The sequence below is a fragment of the Lepeophtheirus salmonis genome, chromosome Z, assembly GCF_016086655.4.
Source record: "Lepeophtheirus salmonis chromosome Z, UVic_Lsal_1.4, whole genome shotgun sequence".
Classification (NCBI taxonomy): domain Eukaryota; kingdom Metazoa; phylum Arthropoda; class Copepoda; order Siphonostomatoida; family Caligidae; genus Lepeophtheirus; species Lepeophtheirus salmonis.
The window spans coordinates 11,686,104-11,694,877 of record NC_092584.1 but is presented as its reverse complement, the minus strand read 5'-3'; positions in this window follow the sequence as shown (position 1 = coordinate 11,694,877).

The following is an 8,774-nucleotide window of genomic DNA, read 5'->3' as shown; positions in this document are numbered from 1 at the left end:
ATCATTGGATTATGAATATAAAGAATGATATATTGGGGAAAAGAAAAAAATTGAGCAAGGAGTCTTGAGTAAAGAAAAAACACACCTCCAAAGACGATACATATTGTTTTTATGTTGATGCATACATAGTACTGCTTTTTAATCATATGTTAAAATACTGCGATCGTACTTTTAATCTATTTTAAATATGTACCCATATTTTCGTTATGAATTTTTAATGATGTAATAACTACGATCTTGGACTGAATAAATCAATATTTAATCTGAACAAAAAAGAAGAATAGTCGAGACAGTTCTAACAAAGAGAAAAACTAAAAATAAAAATAACAAAAACAGCTGGAACAAAATAGTTATCATTTTATTGATATGATATTTTACAGCTACTCTTTAGGAATTTACACTTTTTTTTTGTTTCCTTTTCACACTAGACAAACGATGGTATCATTTTAAATACCATTTTGACATTGATAAAATATATTATCCAATTTTGAAAGACTAGTTTTCAAAAATATATATATATTAATGAGAACAGTACATCATGATGAAACTTTGAAGGATATAACATATGGGTTGAATAATCCTGGGTTTCACAAATAGATGCGCAATTATTTCTTTTCACCTCAGTTTCCAATACTGCCAACCTTCAAAATACAGCTATGAAAATTTTATTACCATGGTTAAACGTAAAATATCAAAGCTATTGCGTCGGTATGAGACAATAGATTTAAACAAGTATCCATCACTTGACTCCAGAATCAAAACAATCATCATTTGAGTGGGCAGACAATGGTGAACCTTGTCACATGTGCTCGAATATACAATAATCAGCTTAAAAGGTTTTGGCCTTTTGGGATGTGGTTGGTATAATATTCACCTTAAGATAATATCAATACCATCAACAGTGAATATTATATAGGGCTATTAAAGCGTTTGAAGGACAAAATCACGGAAAAACGGCCCCATCTGAAGAAAAAGAATGTGCTGTTTCACTAGGATAACGCACCATGTCACAATTCAATTAAAACATTGACAAAGCTACAAGACTTTAAATTATTTGATATGTATCCACCCTAGTCTCCAGATTTAGCTTACAATGACTTTTTGCTGTTCGCAGAACTAAAAAGTGCTGACCAGTAAGAACTTTCTCCGCTATAAAGAGGTTATTGCTCAAACTGAGTAATATTTTGAGGCATATGATAATGTGTTTTAATTAAAGTAGCATTGAAATGTTAAAATAGGGCAGGAATGATTGTGTTGCTCTTGATATGATCTCTACAATAATTTCTGCTACATCAGCGGATACTTAAATTATTTTTGTACCCATCAATTTTTACTTGTTCAGCGATATGTTCAGATTTCATGCTTTTGATACTTAACAGCAATTTATTACTTCAATTATAACTATCGAGTGCTTGAAAAGTTTTGCAATGTTAATAAAATGAAAACTTAAAAATGTTTCGTGGGTCTTTTTTTTTTATTCACATCCGATTCAAACATTTTGGCGCAATGGTTGAAGCTCAGATTCCATATTCTTAAAAGAAAAATTGAAGTAAAAAAAAAAAGTTTACCGTTCGAGCCTGCGATGAACATGCATTCAGTTAGTAACCAGATAGACTGGAGCAAAGGTTCTTAACCTTTTTTCTCCCAATTCCCACTCTAACGTGATCTAATTCTCTATGTACCACTACTGGTCTTTGAAAAATTTGATTGGACCCCATGAAGAGTTTATTACGTAAATATACGATTTACTTTTTTTGCCCCTTAATTTTTGTTGGCGTATACTACATTTTTTACTGACAGTTATAACAAGGAAATAAATACATATGATAAAATGTACAAGTGGTTTTTTTTCTCCATAAAAACATATTAAAAATATTACACTAGACTCATACAGGTTAAGAAGACTTTTTCATTTGTTTTTCTTCGACGAGTGCCTCAATGTATGGTTCCACTTCATATTCAAGGTTAAACAAGTGGTTTCGTAATTTGATTTTGATATCAACCATGCTCAAAAACGCTGACTCACTCAGGTATGTAGAGAGAAATACAGCTACAAGTAAGAGTGAAAAGCACAGCAACGAAAAGATACAACACATGCATAGAAGCCCAGGATACCTTCAGGGTTTTGTCCTCAAAAACAGTCTTTACTGTGGACTCATGCACCAGGTTAAGAAACTGGTCTTGAATGTCTTCTGCTTCTTTCGGGAAGCTGTCAACTTGAAAGTCGAAGGAATCTCTCGTTAACTCCATCATTGGATAGCTTTTGAAATAGAGAAAATAGTGCGGAAACTTGTCCAGCAGCCAATTTCAATTTATTTTTTTTTACAAATCTTTGCCTTAACATACAATACCATCTTAAAAGACTCGCACTAAATAAAATAACCAATTGAATATATACACGTATGAGTAATTACTTAATATTGGGAGCTCTACAAACCTCCCTGTTACACCAAGGAGAGACACGACTTGAACATTTATGGTTGAGATTTGAAATTAGGTAAATTATAGACATTCCCCCAATGGTACTTTTCCCTTCCCTACCAGTGGGTAATTCCCTCTGGCCTAAAGGGTAAAGAAACGACTTGAAGGTGACAATAACATTAAAGACAAACCTAGATTTGGTCTACCAACCAGACTAACTCAGAAGTTGCCCAATAGACATTTGAAGCCAATACACGAATGAAAATTGGGAAATGAAAAAAATAGCCATTACCTACTCTCCAATGTTACAAGTTGTGGAAATTACTACTGCTAAGTCCATAAGGCTTCAAAAACGACATTTACTAAGTCAGGTAAAATTGAAAAGAACTAGTAAAAAAACAATTGTTAACACATCCTTAAAAATATCTTTAACACCATTGAAAGAGGTATTATCCTGAGAATGATAGGTTTAAAACCCTGGATACATACATGGAAAATGCGATACTTTGTGAAAAAAAGTTTCTTGACCCTCCAGACCGTCTGGTTGCCGACGTAGAGGATGCTCATGAAGTTGGTGTTCATTAACAGAAACTAGAACGGCAAGCTAATTTCATATGGGTTCAATTTTCCACTCAAGGGTATTTAATTTGCCCTAAACAGCTGACCACCTTTTAAAAAATATCATGTGAAAAAAGTTGGACACAGATGTTAAGAAAAAAATTCATATAAAATCTTTTAAATTTTCATTTTAATAACCTTTCAAGACTTTTAAAACCCGGTATATTCGTTAGAAAAGACCCAACCATCATTATTCAATCAGCCAGTAGAGTTTGGAAACTCTGGAGGCTTTAGTTTTGATAAGAGCAATCCGCAATAGGAGATGTTTGACCACCATTGTTCAAGAGTATATTTACTATTTTGTTTTGTTTTGAAATAAATTAAATAAGTTTATTAAAACTTGTGTGAAATTTTGGAACAATTTCGTAAACAAAATTTTTCATTGCTTCAAAACAGGTGAGTTTATTTTCAATACCTGTAGTTAATTAAGGGAGGATCAGCAACTCCTCTATTAGTTATTTATCAACAAAATAGAATGTATGTAGTATGTGCTGATTGGTAATCTTTCATCCTCTCTTGAAAACTTTGACAGGTATAATCTCTCCAATGACTTGTTGTGAAGTATAAATGTAAAAGCAATTGAAGTTTTTGAACTGCAACATTTTGACCATTTAAATGATTACTAAGAAAACGGACCATCATTTAATACAAAATATATTCAAATAGGGTAAGCGATAATTAAAAAAGTATTTGAGTTTTTTTACTTCATAACATTCAGTTAAAATTTTGTTCAAAACAAAGAAATTTATATTTTAGACAATTTTTATTCTACAAGTTTGGTCTACAAATTTCCTCACCTATATGTGAATATACCACATGTCGAGGCCAGGGCCTGTTGGAGAAACTCAACAAACCTAGAAGCTCTTAAGGCTTCTGTTAACGAGCATTTGAACTCCCTGAGCCCAAATTTAATTGTTATGGCCTTTAAGAGCAATCTTCAGTCCATCGGGGGACTGCATCAAAGATTAGAAATGGTAATTAGTTACGTTATTATAGCTTCACTATTTTCCAAAATATAACTTCTAGACTCAAAATATCAAGTTTTCAATTATACACGAGGAAATAATATCTACGCCCTTTGCAATTAATTTTAATTTTTATGAGGTTAAACATTACTTTGATCAATTCATAGGGCGCCATTTTTTTTGTTTTTTCATTTAATATTTGAATATTCTGTCTTTTGGCTTATAAAATTTAATTCCATTGCAAAACATCTTAAGAAAATTCTAAATCACTTGACCGTTTGAAGGTTATTTGATGATTCAAAATATAACTAATTCCTTACTTACGTATTATGAACTTTCTTTTAAAGAGTCCCAAAATGAATATTTTAAGGGTCAAATTCCCCAAAGATTTTCACCTCTAAAACTTGGAATTTGATGACATGTAGTATTCAATATGAAAGTTTTTTTTCACCGCCAAACTCTACATTTAATTTTGTATAGAGTAAGGTGATTGGTTCCTGAGATATAAAGCATTAATTTGGCAAATTCGATATGTAAGGTACACCCAATGTCATATAGTTATATCTTTGAACGTATGGTTCAATTTCAACAATGTATTACTATAAAGTTCAGAATATAAGACTCTATATCTCTGGAACCGATTATTTTATTTATAAAAAAACAAGTAAATATGTAGTTTTTAGTAAAACTCTTTATATGTGAATTTAAACAAAGTTTTAGATAGACAGATTCTTTCTTTTTAGGGGTTAGGGGGGCGGGTGATTTGATATGGAACTACCCATGAAATGACCACAAAATATTGGGAGTTTTTGTGATGATAGTAAGAGAGTAATGAGAGTAAATTAATCAGCCTATTTTCTTTGTATAACAATTATTAATGGTAATCAACATCTGATTCGATCATATTTATCTGAGCAAAAATAAGCAAGTGTTTGAGTCATTCCTTAATACATACCATTTCTCTCAACTTTCCCAATAACAAAGTTTCCAAGGACTTTCTGACTATCAATGAAAGAGTTTTTATTGCATTGTATGTTTTTTTTTAACAATGAATTACTTTATGGCTAAAGAAAGTTAGAGTCTCTGGGCGGCTACACGTTCAATAAACAACTTAACTCATGACTTTGTTTTTTACAAAGTGTGGATACGATAAAGATAATAATAATCATCATCAGGTTAAGGAAAATATAACTTTTAACATCGCCAAAGGAAGAAACGATATTTGAAGAATTAACCCTATGTTAATAAACAGGGAAATTATACACTCCCATATGTACAAAAATGATTCATATTCCGTTGTTTCTACGTTTTATTGCCAATGCAATATTGAAAAACACGTCCAAACTTGTCACGTGATAACTTTAAATCTAACAATACTTAAAAGACAGGAAATTGTATTCTATGTCTTACGAAAGATAAAGTACCTGCCTTACAGTTTGAGGATGCAATATATATACAATGATGTATTTTTAGCTGTCCAGGTTTTTTGTAATTGGTAATCTAGAGAATGAATTTTCCATTCCTTTGCAGTTATCATAATTTTTTAACTCCTAGGTGGTGAACTTCCTTTCCTTAGTGCATTCAATTATATTCAAAAACAGATTAGACATTTGTTTGGGGTTATAAAAGACAGAGGATTTGTTGTGGAGTAATAATTACAAGTCTTTGTTGGACTCCAAGTAGAATTAGGGATCGACATCAGAGTCGAATATCTTCGTATCTCCTTCAATTCATTCTTCCAACTGCCAGGGTAACTGTTTGGATTTTTAGTTCCTTTTTTTTCGTTTATAAGCAAGAAATAATTGCTGTTGATGTTAATTGGTTGAAATAAAGCAGAATCCGTTCAGACAGCATCTACACTATATTAATCTTTCCAGCAAAACAACTTGTCTGTCCGATAAGGTTGGACAAGTCTTCATATATAGCATTACAATCAATATAAATAGCATTTATTGAAGGCTGTTTCTTATGGTCAAGAGAAGATTAGAAAGACTGGACCTGAAAGAAAAGATATTAAACCCTAATACAATATTCAAAAACATCCTAACAGATTCTCATACAAAATGGTTGAGATACTCATCTCTGTTTACAAATAAGTCAAAACAAAATGTTGAGTATTGACTGTGCTTCTTAGGCAAAGAAAACATCAGACTTCCTTCCATTTGTTTTATTTTTGATCAAAAGTGGCTCCCGTTGTTAAAATAGTGGTTTGTATTATCCGTGAAAAGAACGGCTAGGATCTCAGCGCTTTGGATTGTTTAGTTGAAATGTCATCAAATTGCAAAGCAAATTTAAAAATTGAATATGATATTTGAAAAGTCCAAAGGATAATATATTTTGTTATAAATAAACTAATACCTATTCCACTAATGGATATCTGAGAAGCTCTAATTATTATATTGTGTTGGTTTGTTTAAATCTGAGATGCTCTCAATTGCCTTGCAATTATTATCATGACGACTGATATATTAACAGGTTTGTTCTTTTTCCAAAAGGGGAGAGAAAAAATGATGACTCATGATGTCATGTACTGCACACTTTCAAAATATTACTATTGATAGATTGCTATTTATTATTTAGTATTGTATATTATTATTATAGCTCTACATAGTATTTATATATGTTTGTTAGTATTCATCACCGTTAGGTGCTTATTAAATCAAATAAAGAACTATTATTATATGAATCAATATATATCCATAGCATTTATTCATATACTTGGCAGAAACTAGAGGTTATACGAATATTTTAAACTATGAAGTGGATACATATCCCACAAAAAGAAAAACAATTAATGACTATTTAGTTCCTTCAAATTTAAATTATTTAAAAAAAAATCTAATTGATGTTAAATAGGATTAAGATCAAAACTACAAAACCTACTAAACCAAGTATGTAAAAGTACTAATACTGGAATACCATTTATTTTTGCTTACAAACAAATTTGGTATTGTAACTTAACTTCCTGACAAAATATTGGAGTTATCAAAAAAAAAAAAAAAAAAAACACACAAAAAAAAAAAGGAAAGGTCCTATTTAAATATTAGTTAAAATCAAAAATATTTTCCACATAAAATTTTTATTATGAAAGGAACAAAATAGAAGGCTTAGACATGGAAATCTATTTATAAATCTATGTTTTGAAAAACATATGTGGTTATATTTGATTATAATTTATATTAGATAAGCTAACGATTTCAATATTAGTATAGAAGCCTACCTTGGTTACAGTCAAAATGAACAATTCATTTGATTTTTACCTTTTGTCTTATGATTCAGCTTTTATATTTGATATTTGTTTTTTTGCTTTTGCAAAGTTTGCAAATTTTACCTTTTGTCTAATGATTCAGCTTTTATAATTGATATTGAATTTTTTGTTTTTCCAACCTTTGAACCAATGCTCCACTTTTCACACTAATTTTAGCTTTGTAGTTACTTTAATTGAAACATCAATTTTAAAGTCGATTTTGTTTCTTACCTAATTTACAACATAAATTGTCTAAATAATGCTTAAGATTATTTATTGGTCTAATAAAACAAAATTTATTTCACCCAAAACATTTATTTTAATAAATCAAATAACCTATTATGCTAAATTAAGTCAAATTAATGAAACATCAGGTTATAAAATATAATAGGCTTTCTATAATTAAAATGGCACCATAAATTGTAATTTAAGATTTAAGGAAGTTTGAATTTTTCGTTGAAAGCTTTTTTACATTGTATTTTTGGGTTTTTTTTGTAGCTTAAGCTGATTGTCCCTTAGATACTGTTAGACATCAACCCCAATTATACTCACAGCATACTTAGTGTAATATATTAGTATTTTCTTCCCCCTTCTTCTCTTCTCTTATTTTCTTGTATATATAAACATATGTGTAAAGTACATTCTTTTACCTGATTTTAAGTACAAATAGTTGTGTATTTTATGTATGTATTAGAGTAGGTTTTTGTATTATAAAGAATACAGATGTTCTTATAAATAAGCCTTGTATTATTCCTCCAAGCCTTTCCTTCTTCTCACTCCTCTCGGTCGTACTGGATCTCTCCACATTTAAATAGTGTGTATCTCCTCAACCTCGTCAAGACACAACACTTAGCTTCTTTATTTATTTCAAATCTTAAATCAACTACACATAATTATTTAGATATTGTGAAAAATAAAATTAATACTTCAATTTTAGAAGAATATTAGGGTTTCAATTTTATAAGAAAATTAATTTACACCATGTAAAAAATCATATCAAGCTTTTAAATTCAGAAAGAGTCACAGGCTCATTACCTTCAAACAACCATTACTAATACAAAATTCATAAGTGGATATTCTGCAAATGTTTTGGAGGTCAGTTCGTAGGAGATGTAAGTGTACAGAATGTGGACCTAAATCTTGCAGAAAAATGAATAAATTACAAAAAAAAAAAAACACGTGAATTTGATGGAATTAAGAAAAGAAGACTCAAAACCAATTTGTAATATTTTTAAATAATATGCTTAGTTATATTTTATTCAATATCTCCTTCTTCACAAGCAATAACAGCCTCGACATGCAAGCCAACAGATTGATAGCTCTTGAAGATGAAGGCAGTGGCCATAGAAGACCACGACGACAGGTCAGAGCGAATCCAAATTTAGATGAGGGATACGGCATACTCTAACACATCTCTAATACACCCAAACTGCTAACTTCACGGGATTGAGGTCAGTGATGGACAAGGGATACATAGCGGCAGAACAGAAGTCAGTTATATTGTTACTCCAGAATTTTTTGTT